Source organism: Lepisosteus oculatus, chromosome 16, assembly GCF_040954835.1.
Source record: "Lepisosteus oculatus isolate fLepOcu1 chromosome 16, fLepOcu1.hap2, whole genome shotgun sequence".
Taxonomy (NCBI): Eukaryota; Metazoa; Chordata; class Actinopteri; order Semionotiformes; family Lepisosteidae; genus Lepisosteus; species Lepisosteus oculatus.
Genome location: NC_090711.1, coordinates 374,355 through 389,818, shown reverse-complemented (window position 1 = coordinate 389,818; position 15,464 = coordinate 374,355).

Here is a 15,464-nt window from a genome sequence, read left to right as displayed (position 1 = left end):
TTTTTTCTTTCTTTCTTCTACTTTTCACTGCGGAAATAACTTCTGCTTGTTCCAGTTAATGATTATGTTTGATTATATTTATTATAGCAGCATATACTAGTGTTTATTTTTGGTTTGGAATGGTGTAGTCATGTTTTAAGGACTGTTATAGTTCTGGTTCTTGAAAAACTCAATAATATAGATTATTTTAAAGTTACTTATCTTAGAGTTAGTTATATGTCTTTTTCTGTTTTTTTTTCTATTAATAACAGAGGTATTCGAAATGTAAAAAGAAAAGCGTATTTTTTGTTTTGTTAAAAAGTGGGTGCTGATTTTTATTTTATACAGGAAATGCATGCATGTCAATCGGATTTGCACTTTGGGGGGGGATGATATTTGGCTTTCCAATGGTACTAATCACTCAGCCGGGGTTGCTGTCTTGAAGGGGAACTTTAAGGGGAAAATCCTTCACAGTAGTATGCGTCATTCTGAGAGATGGATCATTTTAACAGTTGACATTGAGGGGAAACAGTTTATACTTGTTAATGTATATGCCACCAATAATAAAATACAAAATAGACTTCTTTTTCAGGAATTAGAAGATAGTTTAAAAGGTTTTAAATAGATTTTTGGAAGCTAAAATAATCTTGGATGGAGATTTTAATACAGTGTTTGATGAAAGTTTGGATTGCTGGCCTCAAAGGGTTAATTATTCATAGAGTTGAGTCTGTTAAAATGTAACTTTGATATAAAAAATCCCAATTAAATTGTCTAATTTTCATAAGCAGGTATTATCAGGGGCGGAGCAGTGGCTCTGCACTGGAAGGTTGTTGGTTCAAATCCCACAGCTGGCAGAGGAATCCTACTCTATTGGGCCCCTGAGCAAGGCCCTTAACCCCAGCTGCACCAGGGGTGCTGTACAATGGCAGACCCTGCACTCTGACCCCCAGCTTCTCTCCCTGTCTGTGTCTCCATGAAGAAAAGCTGGGGAATGCAAAAAGACAAATTCCTAATGCAAGAAATTGTATAGGGCTAATAAAGGAGCATTATAATTATATTACTGTATATTGGACTTTATTATACAATTTTTCACCACATACATATTATATTTTGAATAATAAAGACATTAAGTATAAAAATAAAAGATTATTTTTCACAGACTTGGTACAACAACAAAATTTATTTAGTGGCTCAACTGTTGAATGAAGACAGTAGATTGTTTACTTATCCTGAATTCCTGGAGAGGTTTCAGTTCCCTGTCACCCCTAAGGAATATGCAATAGTTTTTTATGCCATTCTGGGAGGTGTAGTGAACTTGTAAAAAGCAAATCAATGCGTTATCAGGACTGACTTCCTTTCTGGTCCTACAACTGATTTATTCTTGGATTGTGTGGAAATAAAGGATGAGAAATGTAATAGCATGCATACTGTATAAGGAATCTTTGTAAACCCCATCTTATCCCTCCTTGTTTATCTTTTTGGAATGCAATGTTTGAAAATATCAATGGGAAATTAGTTTGGACAACTTTTGATAGATATTGTATTACAAATAAAGTTAAAGAGATATTGTTTAAAATTGTTCACAAGTTTTGTTAGGTGTATGGTTGTGAAGTTTTTTTTGGATGGACTTGCAGAGTTTTCTTTGCAGGCAGTTAAAGGTTCTTTTTAGATTTAAGGATTTTGATATTTTATTGTACTGTTTAATAGAAAATTTGGAAAAAGCATTTATTTATAGTAAATTTATTAGTAATTCTGTGTAAATGTCACATTCATAAATCAAAATGTTCTAATAATACTTCCCCCTTTTAGTACTTTTGAGGTGGAGTTGAAACTATTTAAATTCTATAAAAAATTGGAAAATGCTAAAGCAAGGAAAACATTTGATATATGTAAAAAAATACAATTTGATCACATAATTTACTTCATTACCTCTGGCAGTTAATTGTTTTTTTCTGTTTGTGTTTTTATCTCTTGTACAAGTTTCTTAACCTCTGGTTGGATTTGTATTTGTAACCTCTTTATACGTTTGATAAAAAAAAAACTAGCTGTTCATAACGGAACCATCATTGCTTTGATCTCTAAATCCCACAAAACTGGTCCCCATGCTTGTAATGATTCTGATCATATTTGCTAAAAATGTAAAGATTTCATTATGACTGAACCCCAGTCGAAATCTGTACAAATTCTGCTGCGCTGGACACAATCGTTAAACCGAAAGTGCCAGCCAAGTTCACCGTAGATTCTACATGCGTTCAGTGCACAACGTCACAGGTTGTATATACACTGACGTAACCATTGCTATCTCGTAATCACGAGATAAGGGAACACATTTTTTTTTCCTTAGTGCCAGCAGTCCGCTTCCGTAAATCTTAATGCTCATTTGTCATTGTACGGAAGGCTTTCATTGTGAAACTGGATTCGACAAGGCTCATAATGTGACATGAAACAGCCCCAGTGGCACTGACCAGCCCTGAGCATGTCCTGTGAAAACATACACACACACACACATGCAGCACAAGCATCTCTAAATTTCACACACATTAAATAACTTCCTACATGATGAAGTTGTCCCATATGAAGTTGTCCCATGTTGTTTTAGTTTTTGTTGATGATGTTGAGAGCTTGATTTTACATTTTCATAATGTGGAAGTGAGGTCTTTGTTTGTCTGCGTCTTGTGTCTCTGCAATCAAAGAAACGTCCTCACAGAGTCTGTAACTTTACTGGTGAAACTGACTCCCTGGTGTATTGGAGGAGAAGGTATAGTAAAAGCCTTGGTTCTGAGAAAACACAGTCCAGCAACACAGCTCAACTTGGATGATCTCTTTATTGAGAGAGTTCATTTATTTCAATTGTGAAATGTCTTTATTATTGACATTATACTAAATAAAGGAATATTTTTTATTTAACACAGTGCTATTGCTTATTTTTAATTATTGTTTTTTTTCCCATTACAATTAATTCATTTACTTTTCTAAACCTCCATTGTGGTTCAAAACATTGAAAGGACTTTATAATAAATCATCTTTAGAATTCAAATGTATGTATATAGTATTTATATATATTAAAATGCATAAACACTAAACATGGAAACTTTAATACATTTAGACACTACCACAAGAGTTGCAATGAGCAATAAGCAAAACCTATTTCAGGCCCAAGCAGATTTCTCACGTTCTAAGAAGATGATTCATCTGAAACCCGTAGCTCCTGCAGCGCTGGTCAGAATCCAGGTAACTGGAGTCCTGTCCAGTGGAGAAGTGCTCTCTGTCCTGATTCTCTGACTGCCCAGCACACCAAAACCTACAAGAATGGAGACAAACATCAGCGTCTCCTGGCCCTGGTGTGCCCACAGCAGCCCCAGCTCGGAGAGAGGTTAAGAGGCACATGTCTTTGAGAACAGGGTAGCGGGAGTCTTAGCATGGGTGTGGTCACTCCCAGCGATGGACTGGCACCCTACCCAGAGTGTGCTTCCCTTACTTCCAGGATCACTCAGGATGCCCAGACCCTTAGCCAGGACTTTCAGATTTCTGAAACTGGATGGAGACCACTATGTTTCACAGTAAATATACTGAGTCACAAGAGAGCTGAGTACACAAACTTTGGACTTCATGACCTCATTTTCTGGTGCTTCTCCAGAAGCGTGAGTCTACTGCAGGTACCAGGCAGGTGATGATACAGAGATCGGTAAGGCTCTGCTCCCTCACTCTTTGGGCTTACTGTCTTGTGCTCAGCGGTGTGCCATCCAGCCAGCCTCCCTCCGTCTCACACACCAGTTCAATCCAGTAGTTCAGTCTTCTTGCTCCCTCGCTGGTCTCTCTTACCAGGAAGCTCTGGACAGAGACAGAGCAACGTCAGTAAATCTACACCCTGTACTATGTCTTGTCCTCTACAGCCATCCAAAAACATCTTCTCATAATTATCCATTTTCCCCCCCACTATTTTCTGTTATTATTGTGTTTTAATGGCTTTATTCTTTAAGTCAAGTGTTTGTTATGTATCATAGTGTTTAATATCTGGCCTATTCAGTAATAAAATAATCTTCTAATTTTTGAGCCAACACTTTGCCTGGATGGTGTGCTCAAGTGTGTGACCTACTCCCCTCTCTCCCTGACCAGGAAGATACGGACTCTACCTGCTCCTGCTCACTCTCGATCACTTCCGAGGAGAGGGAGAGAGGCAGCTCAGAGCGGACGAGCTCTAGGAGGAAATCTGTTGGTAAACCCAGCTGTATTAACACAGCAGTGCCTTTCCCACACTCCTGGCTCTGTTGAACCAAGTACAGCCTGTGAAGACCTGACCTGCAGCAGATGCGGAGTTGTTTTTCCCCATTTCTTCACATGTTTGAAAGAATCTCTTCTCAAAGTCCTCCATGACACATTTTCACCTTGTAACAGCAGTAATTCAATTATTTCATCACACATCATCACACCTTTGCTTTGTTCATGGTTTATTACACCTCTGTGTGATTTGTCATGGTTTTGCTATTTATTATTATAATGCCAAAACAACTTTTGTAAGGGACACCAGGCTTTAGGATGATGCAGTGCTGAGTGAAAAGCTCATTGCTGCATCTAAACTCAGGAGTTCGGTGTGCATGACGAGACAGTAATAAAACCCCCCATAATCATGGAGACAAACTTTACACATGTTAGAGGACTGAGGGAGACAGTCTGTAAGCCTGATGACTAACTGTCTTAAGCAGTCCCACTTCTGAAGGCTGGTTGAATCAGCTCCTAACGTACCACATGGAGACCAGCACTGGCAGCACGCGGGGAACACAGGGGATTCTCTCTCCCTGCACAGTCTGTCCAATCAGAAACAGGCAGCTGTATTGTCTTGCTTGTCAGACAGGCTGTTTAACCAATTAATATGTGGAAGAACAAGAGTGTTTGCCTCTCCTTTCATTGCATTAACGGGCAGCCGAAGCCCTCACAGCCATAATGTTGTGTTTCTTTTCTTCTCTTTTCAGCGTGGAATAAAACTTTAACGTGTTCATTTGCAGCCTATGCATGCTGACGTAGCTACCTACTTGGTATAGGTATTATACGACAATTGTGCTATCGCGTGAGCACAAAGTACGCGAGAATTACTAAGTCGTAATTACGAGATCATTTTCTCGTAATTGCGAGTTACGTTTCTGGCAATTACGAGATAAGTGTGAAGATTTTTTTAAAAGCCCCCTGAGTGCAGCCCCTGCAGGTCTGCTTGTGCACTGCCCGACAGTCACTCACTCTGTCGGGCCCGGGTGCTGGCACAGTACTGGTACAGCGTGTTGTATTTCTCAGTGGTCTCGTTGTAGGCTTGCAGGAGCTGTGCGTAGTGCTCCGCGATTTCGGCATAGCTGCGGTTCAGGGCAGAGCGTGCCGGCTGGATTCTGCCTCTCTCTTCCTCCTCTCTGGTGCCGTAGGGCGCCACGACCTTCTGACAGGGTGCTGTGCGACAGTTTCACATGGCAGATAACACTTAGGATAATATGGTTCCGTTAGACAAGAAATAAAATGTCAATTTTTTGACTGATGCTTACGCTGTAAATGTGTTTGTTCCCAAACAAAACTACTTTAGCATCAGCCCTGGTGTTTTGTAGTATTTGTGTCCATTAACAGATTCATCATTAGTCAGAAGAGCTGGTTTCTGTACATTTTGATGACTTTGAAAGGGCTACAGTGTCTGGAGAACAGAGGGTACTGGGAGCTTCCAGCAAACTTCAGGCTCCTTTCTACAGTGTACAAAATGGGATTTAACAGACAATTAAAACAACAAAAATTGTTTGCTTGTTTTTATGCTTTTTGATTTTTCTCCTTTCTACCGAGTGGGAAAAAAGTATTGATTTTCATTTTTTGGGTTTGGGAAGCATCTCCTGTTTGTGACCCTCCACGGTGTGTGATGTGCAGTGTACTCACATTGCACAGCGAGCACTGCGACCGCAGCCAGCAAGCCAGAGCACAGCAGGGCCAGCAACACTGCAGCCAGTCTGTACGGAGGGCCTTTGCCTGCTGGGAGGAAGGAAGCAGCAGGATTATTATACGGGGTTCCTGCTTGTGGACTCTTCACTGATGATGATACATCTGTGTGAAAAACACCTCAGTGCACACCAGAGCAACCAGACACCATCTCAGTATCATACTGTAGTTCAAAATTTATATTTTTTTCAAAAGTAGCGTAGAATAGAATTATATATGATTCGTATTATTGTTGAATCATTGAGGTACTGTGCTGAATAGAGGAGAGTTGAAATCACAAAGGTTATTTATTTTGATTGCCTAAAAAAACTAAGCCTACAATTACATTTCTGAGCTCATAACTGATCGACATCTGGTGTGTCTGCTGCTAAGGTGAAGCACAGCCTTTAAATCCAGTCAGACTTGATGGTTATGGCCAGCCTGCCACAGTGATGTACAAATACACCTGACTGCCACATGTACTTGTGGTTTATGGGGATTATGGGAAAACCTTTAATGAGTATGAATGCTGAACTCCATCAGGAGAACAGCAAAGCAGAGAATTGGTTTTCATCTTTTGTCACAAAAAAGAGTTCCATGTAAAGGAATCATTGGCAATAACTGTGTTCTGCCTTATTCCATTTTATACTTTCCTGTATAAAATTTTCTCTATTTTCCTGTAGTGTGCAATTTTAGTTCAGTGCAAAATGTACATCGTGTGCAATTACAAAATAGCAATAAAGTTCAAATGAGAGCTCATGAGAAAGACAGAAAGAAGTTGTATGGTAGTGCAGAGCAGGCTTGGTAGGGCTCATTCTCATTGTTTCCTGCTATTAATCACCACACCAATCATGGTGACCCCTGACAGCGCACGAGCGCTCCTGGCAGTGTTGCGTTTCAGAACTTCCCCTTGACCCAGTGAGCACATTTCACTTTGTTTTAGGTAAATATACTACATATGTGTGAATCACTTTAAAATATCTTTAATGTTGACTAAATCTTTTGAAAATAATTCATTACCACTGTACATGTGAAGCTGTGCCTCACACTTTAATCTGAGATGGTGCACTCAGCATATCCATAGAAACAGAACAGAGTTAGACTTAATCCAACAGAGGACCACGCCTCACTGCTGTCGGCTGTACAGCAAAGGCAGTGTGTCTCTGGCATCATCAGAAGCTCTTGGTGAGCAGGTGATACTCTGCACTTCAAAGCTGAGCCCTGCTACCTGAGTCAGCCGCGGGGTCACGAGGAGCAGGCAGGCCTTACCCTTCGCCCTGGGGTTCACGGTGCTGTACACGTCTTCGCTGGGTCTCTCCAGCCCAGTGTAGATGCTGTCCCTGTGCATGCCTGCCATCGCTGCCTGCAGCAGGGCTGGGTCACATGTGCAAACTAAAGAGGAATAGTGTCTGTGACTCAACACTGAGTGAACAGTGAAGCACAAGCCAGAGGGGAAGAAGTAGGAACTAGAGGATGTGCATTTAAAACGGAGAAAAGGAGTCAAATCTTTACGCAAAATGTTGTGGGTGTCTGGAACAAGCTATCGAGCAATGTTGTTGCACATGATACCCTGTATTTTTTTCAAGGAATGGTTGGATGAGAGCCTGAGATTAATTAGTGGCCATCTACCCAACAGGCTAGTTGGACTGAATATCCTCCTGGCACCAGAGCCACTCTGTGTCCTGGACATGTTGCTGGGCAGGTCCACCCACTGGGACACTGAAAAGACAAGGGTCCTCGGAGCTCACAGACGAGGGCTCACCGGCTGCCCCCCCGCGTGGATAAGCCCGTCCTTCCTGCCCACAGCCTCCCGCTCCCTCTCCCCTTCTCAGAGCTCCTGCTCTCTCCGCACCAGGCTCTACGAATACTGTATGTTGTGATGACACTTACGACACACAGCTACAGACCGTCCATACGGTATGTTTTCCTCAACACTTTTAGTCATTTTATTTTCTTAAGTACTGGAAATCTTTTACCAAAATACATTTATTTCAATGCCAGGAAACAGTGTTTGCATGTTTTTATTTGTTCTGGGTAAGGGATGTGATTCAGTTCTCATGCCAGCTGCTCGCGAGCATCTGTCCTCTCTCCTGGCTCCTTGAAGGAGGTGTGAGATCCAGGCTGGCCGCTGAAGTAACAGCCCGGAAAACCAATCGCGTGTCTGTCTCTGTGAATAAAAAATTCACATTCCATACGCATAGCTGGAAACTCTTCGTGTTCTTGTAAGCAGAAGGATGGACAAATAGCCCAGAGTCTGGCTTCTCAGGCAGGACCTGGTCCTCTGACAATGTTGAACTCTTTGTATTAGACATGGTGAATTGCACGGTTGAACTGCAAAATACAATATGCAACATGCAGCGAGAAATGTGGTATTTACTGTATTATTCAGAATTCCATTCTGATTTATCAATTTTTCTACATCTCAAAATAACTAAAAACAAATCAACTCCCTGCATTTTTGTATTTTTGACATAATATTTATGCTCTGCAAGTGATCAAACAATTTTAAAAAATCAACAGAAGTTTCTTTGACAGTGCATTATTACTTTATTTTAACAGAGGTGTAAGATTTGGCTCTTACCTTTGTTATTACTTGTGCACATTGCTAATACTCCTTCCTGCTTCTCCTGAACCTTTAATCTCTGATACCATAAATCAACGGACTCAGAATCCTTGGTACAATGTGTGATACCAGGTAAGTAAGAAACAGTATGTGTGTGCGGTACTGAGGGAAGTCTGAAAGCAGAATGCTGTCGATCACAGGAGTGATGTAGGACAGCATGCAGAGCGGCAGCTGGGCTCCGTGCAGCAGGATGGTGTTTCGAGCCCTTTTAGCTGAAGCTGCATCTGTAGAGGCGGCCTTTGCTGCAAACAGGACCATGAAGTAAGTGAACATCAACGTCAGCGACAGCAGGGACAGGGACACATTGTGCAGGATGTGGTTTTTAAGCTATTTTTAACATAGTGGCTGCTTAGATTTCCAAAATACCAGCACTCACATCACTGAGAAATGGATGAAGATCTTCTCAGTGAGAGCATCTTTAAAGTTCAGATGTGCTATGTTATGTCTCTTAACTTCTTGTTTGTGCTGTTTTGTTGAAACACAGCCTATAAATGCTTTTTGCAAAGGCACAGACCTGGGGACCTGCAGAGGCAAATGTGTGGTGGGCTTCATTATATTTTTTCAAAAGGGAAAACGAATGCACTGGTCGATTAAAAGAATTAGCAGCTACGAGTGGCAGAAACAATAGAAAGAGAGGCCTGAAGAGACAGCAGTGTGGAGGGAAAGAGAAGACTGTGTGTAACCTGTCAGTCAGATTGCACCATGAAAACCCCGCAACATGAACAGGTGCAAATACATGTACCAGTCAGATATTGTAATAAAAGCCATGCATGTCTGTCTGTATGCTGCAGTGAAACAGGAGAGGCACATGACTCAGCAGACACAGGTGCACTGAAATCAATGGTGAAACAGGACAGGAACTGAGCAGTGATTCAAACAGGAGGGCATGAGAATGACAAGACTGTGGGAAACCGCTGGTTTCACCCCAAGTTCAGAACATTTTGTAAGCTGCTTTGGTCTCAGAAACACTAAGGGCTGCTTTGCATATTTGCTTGAAGATCAGAGCTGATGGGGCTCACTTGGGGGATTAAAACCTATAAGGTGTGTAGGACACAAAGCCAGTGAACATACCACACTGTAATGTGCACAGGTCACTGAATTGAACCCAATCCCTTTATCTAAACTGGACAGACACATCAATGAGAGAAATGATTGTTCCTGGATTTGTAAATGCTGCCCTCAAGTGTTCAAGCAGAATGAGACAGTTTACTATGTCTGGAAGCAGGGGGTTAAAATGTATTTCCCATAGAGGCTCTCAAACACGTAGTTGGGGACTCATCAACATCAGAAATGATCTCAAAGTATGTCATGATAAACTATGGAGAAAACACAGAACTAAAAAATTGACTTACTTTAATAGTCTTTGAAGAAGTGTTTAATATCTTCAGTTAAGTAGTTTTACATATTTATATCATACGTTAGTGATAATTAGGTTCTTCTAAATAGATAGGCGACATTTGTACAGATATGTAAAAAAATAATTTGATGTTATACAGTTAAATTCTGTCTAAATGATAAGACTGTACACAAGAGCCATGCAAAGTTTATCACCAGCCAGGATCCTAAATTTCAAATACCTGCAATAACTTCTTTTCATTAAAAATGTGTCTATATTGTTACAACTTTAGGTAACTGAGAAGTGTCTCTTAGATTTTAGATAACTTTGTGACACTTGGAAGGGTAAGCACTTCTAACTTCAAAGGAGTCTCACTTATTACTTGCGATAATCCATTTTTTTTAATCTATTTGCATAGACATGTGAGAAAATCTTGTAATCTATATTTAATAATGAGATTGGCCTCCAGTTGTCAATATATTTTATATTTTTTCCTGTTTTAGGGATTAATGTAATGAAACATTGTCTCATAGTAGTAGACAGAGTATTATTGGATATGCACTCCAAAAAGGACTGGTGTAGAAAGTCTCTTAAGTCTTTCCAAAATAATTAATCAAATTCAACAGTTAATCAATCCGTGCCTGAAGCCTTGCCCTTAGCTAGCCTCTTAAATTCCAGATCAACTTCTTAAATTGTTAAATCTGAATCACACCTAGCTCTGAATTCTGTGGTTATTTTTGGTACTTCTGTCTCACTTTTGTTAAAAAAAGAGTACAGATACATTTTCTGAGAACTCTGATTTATATAGTTTTTAATAGAATTTAAATACTTCCATAGAAATTTGTCTTTGGTCAGATATAGTTTCACCATCTATGATTAAATCTTTGAGACTGTTTTTACTCTGTGTGAAGTGATTATGGATAATCCAATGGGTTATCGCAAGTAATAAATGAGACTCAATCAAGATTTATAAAAGGAAGGAACAGCCATAATGATATATGTTTACAATAATTGAATTACTATATAATAACATTAACAGTTCAGTTTCTCTTAGTAATGGAATGTCACCACGATTCCTCATCAATCGGGGAGTTAGACAGGGTTGTCCCATTGCTCCCTTATTATTTATATTGGCTGCAGAAACATTAGCAATCCTAATCAAAAACAGTAACATCAAGCCGTTGAATGCCATGGGCACTCCTATTATTATTAGCCAAATGGCAGATGACAAAACATTATTTCTAAAAGATAAAGATCAGATATCATTGTCAATTGAAACTATTAAGACATTTTCAAATGCTTCAGGATTATCTTTAAACATTAATAAATGTGAAATAATGACGATACATGATAACTAACAGGGATTAAACATTCTCCAGCTAACAACATCTCCAAAACTCAGGCTAGGCTTAACAGCTAGTTGCAAAGAGATATCTCCTTATTTGGTAGAATTATTTTGGTTAAAACAGAAAGTATCTCACGATTTATCTACCCAGCAGCTTCAATCTCCATTCCCACCTCAATAATTAAAAATATTTAAAAAATAAATTTCTCCTACATCTGGAACAAGAAAGTACATAATATAAAAAATTCCAATGATTTAATCATATGAAGAGGGTGGTGCCAATAGGATAGATTTTGATATCATGAACGGTACCATAAAGATAAAATGGTCGCATTCCTTTATGGAGGATACAGACAGCTTTTGAGTTGCTATTCCTAGGAGATTAATGGGAGAATTAGGAGGCATTGACCTCCTGTTGAGATGTGATTTTGATCTAACCAAGCTCCCAATAAGACTATCTTCTTTTCATCAACAAGTACAGCAATATTGTAAACTATTATATAACCATAACTTCACCCCTCATAATTCTAGTATTTGGAACAGATACATCCTGCAAAAGAAAAAGAGCAAATTTTACTAATCTTAGTTCAATAAAGGTATTTGGTCAGTGGTGCATCTTTTAGAAGCTAATGGAGATGTCTATGAATATGGTGACTTTGTTAAAAAATATGACATTGAATGCAAAGCAAAGCAATTCAAAGAAAGTACTGAGGCAATTCCAACAGCCCTCCTAGCTTTGGTAAAAGAAATTATGAGATTCTGTGTTTTTAGGGAACTTGGGTTTCCTGAGTAAAAGATACCTCAGTTAGAAAACATCTTTCCTGCTTAGGGTGCATTTTTATGGATAGGGATATAGGCTCCCATTTATTTCATGGCATCTGGGGTGCAGAGAGAGATTTAACTGCAGGTTACAGTGCATTCAGTGAGAAGGCAGCTCATCTCTTGTGTGGCCTCTGTAGGCATATTAAGAGTTTAACGCTTAGTAGCAGTCTGGGGTGTTCTGGGTGACCAGAATGTTAGGCCCCTGAAATGCCTTGTTTGTAAATACTGTACATAAAGTAACTTGTGTGTTGTATGTTTGGTGTAGTGTAGTTTGTGTGTTTTGTCATTGTAATAAATATTTGTTTTAACCAAGTGTGCCTGGATTATTACTCCTCTCAACAAAGGTATTCCACAAAAATGTGCCTCCAATCATACTAGCTGCTCAGGTATATTGCAAGAAATCAATTACAAATTGGGGGTTATGAATAATTATTTCACTGATTGACTAAACTGCTTGGTCAAAGTGATTTTCACCAGTTTCATAACTCTCCATTTGTAACAATATGATTGTCAGTATTTAATCTCTAACTAAAAAAACATTAAAAAGCAAACAGTTTTCTAATCTTTAATTCAAAGGTCATATACACTACACAGCAAAGTGAAGCCTATCAGTACAGCTAATCCCAAATAAAGCACAGGTCCAATGAACAACAATTAACTTCAAGTATGCTGTGTGTGCGTGTGTATTTAAGTTAAAACTCTGAATGCGTTTCTGCATCACCTTTGAGAGATGTCAGAGTTTACGCTGTGCAGCAGCTGGATAACAGGATTAAGCAGTAAAACAGGAAAGCTGATATACTTAATCAGAAGTGGAGCAGCTGAATTTCAGTTTGTCAAGGTGCTCCCAGAGATGAAAGTGTATGATTTATAATAGTTTATTACAAGAAGGGAGGATATACAGCAATTAATAAACGGAATGTACATTCAACACTATCAGGACAAGAATCTGCTCTGTTTAATAACTTGCTATTCTGTTAAATGCAGCATGAAGATCTGGAAAAATGCTACATCAATAATCTGATATTTAACGCCTTGTTTTTACTGGTCTCTGGTCCCAGTAAAATACTTCTCACAAATGCATAATAGTACATTCTCTAAAAAGCAAATGGTAAATACTTTACTGCAATTTTTTAAAACAGATTTCTAATTTACTCTTCTAAGTAAACTTTTTACTTTTAATTTACTTTTCTAAATGAATTACTTTTTAGAACACTTGTTCTTATGAAAGAAGAGTGGGAGAATGATCTTGCAAGGAACAAAGTGAGGATTTTTAGGGTTACCTACACACTGCAGACACTACTTACTTATTGAATACGGCTGCCAATGTCATTGATAATATACTACATCAGAACAAGAAGTGAAGCGATACAGACAGCTTGTTCTATGGTTGAGTAGTGTCAAAGGAGTTGTAGTCCAGAAGGAGGAGCAGCTTCCTGCCTGCACTTCTGTTTTTTGTGCTGGTCTGATGTCTGATCCATTCTACAGGCAGAAGAGGAAACAGCGCAGCACTGGATGGGTGGGCCAGTGCAGGGAGGGGCTCATGGTTGATTTGTTGTGTTTGATGAGATCTAGGGATTCAATTATAGCTACCCATACTAAAAATCAAACATGCTAGATAAGCTAAAAGGCTTCCCCTTGTTAATAAACAGTTGTGATCCCAGCACCTGCTTTAATTAGGGTCTAATAAATAATTCTAATATGTCCTTCTCACCTCCACCTTTAGGATTTGCTCTAGAATATGTTTAGGTACAGTATTTGCGAGTAGATATTCCAAACAAGGTAACACTAACTTTGATTAATAGTAACTGAACACAAAAACCACCTTTAAATCAATTTGATATACTGTCTGGCCTAGGGGGTGCTCGGGTCTCCGCACCTCACACAATAACGATAACCGCGCTGCCCTGCGTACTCTAATCACCTTCCATCCCACCTTGGCGAACTTCTTCCGCCTTTGGGTCAGGACCTAAACTCGGGCCCCCCCGCCTCCTCACCCAGCAGAGCAAACCGGCTCCTCGGAGAGGGCGCTAACCAGCGGTAAATAAGTTTAATCGCTCAGAGAGCGAATCGCGGTTCTCCTTGCAATCAAACCGTCTCTCGCACACCATTATAATAAAGCCTTGTTGATGTTGATGTTGTTTGTTTGTTTGTTATCATTATCTTCGACAAGGTAACACTGAACCCACACTAGCGCAGACGCTCTCTGATTCAGATCTTGTAACCGAGAAAGAGCTCGTCTCCCTTTTTAAAGTCTAACCTAATTGGCTCCGGCTGCACCAGGGCTGCGTTGAATGCCTTCATCTGCCTTCCTCTGCTTGCTCTCAAATTGTCCTGCAGATCTCTAGCGGCTTAAACCGACACAAACAGCTGGGGGAGTCATTTTAAAATGGCTTAAAAAAAAAACTATTCACAAAAATATGATGTTACAAAATTAAACCTGATGATGGAGACACACGGTATTCGTCTCATTTATAAAACCCTCTTCCTGACATCTGGTTCCGAGTTCCGCGGTTTTGGAGCACCTGTAGTACATTTCTGTTCAACGCGACAGAAGCTTTGACTCAATAAAAAAAACAGCTCTGAGTGTAGCTCAGACTGCAATTACTCAAGCAGTGCTCTGTTAACCCTGCTCCTGCTGCATCATTGCTGGATTCAGTAGCTGTATTGCTATTGTTATTCCTAACCATTTCCTTATTTAATAACATACTTATTAAAGTACATTAAATAAGTATTTAGCTATTTATTTACAGTAGTACATATTTAGTATTCATTTAGATATTTAATAATTTAATTTTAAAATGCTTTTAGTTCAAAAGAGACTTACATTTTATGCACTTTGAGTGAGATCCTGTACCTTCACTCAGGTACAGTACGTTCCGCCTGCGATTTGAGTCCAGTCTCGCACCTCAACCCTCCCGTTGGTCAAGCTAAAATGGTCGTTTGAAAAGTGAATGTATCAGTCGTGAACAACATTGTTGACATTATGCACAACTATGTCAATCACGGGCATTAACAAAATGCACTATATTGAACTGGAGATTAAAAGGCGATTTAATTCATGAGTGAATAAATAAATAAATTCTGATTTATTTATTTTAAATAAATCAGAATTTCTATAAGGTCTATTAAAATTAAACGTAACAGATCGTTATTATGTATTTATCAATTGATTTATTTTCCCTCCTCTTAATTTCCGTTTCTGACAAGTCCGGGTGACTGAATATAACGTGCTGCTCTCACTTCCAATACAGTTAATGCTTCCGCGTCAGATCAACACAGTTTAACAACAATTGAACTCACCTCTGTCAGTGTCACACACTACTGCAGACATTTTTACGTCTTATTAGATGAGTACAATATAATACATAATTGAATGCAAAATATTTTTGTGGATTTTACTTAAATTGTAATAGTATGAT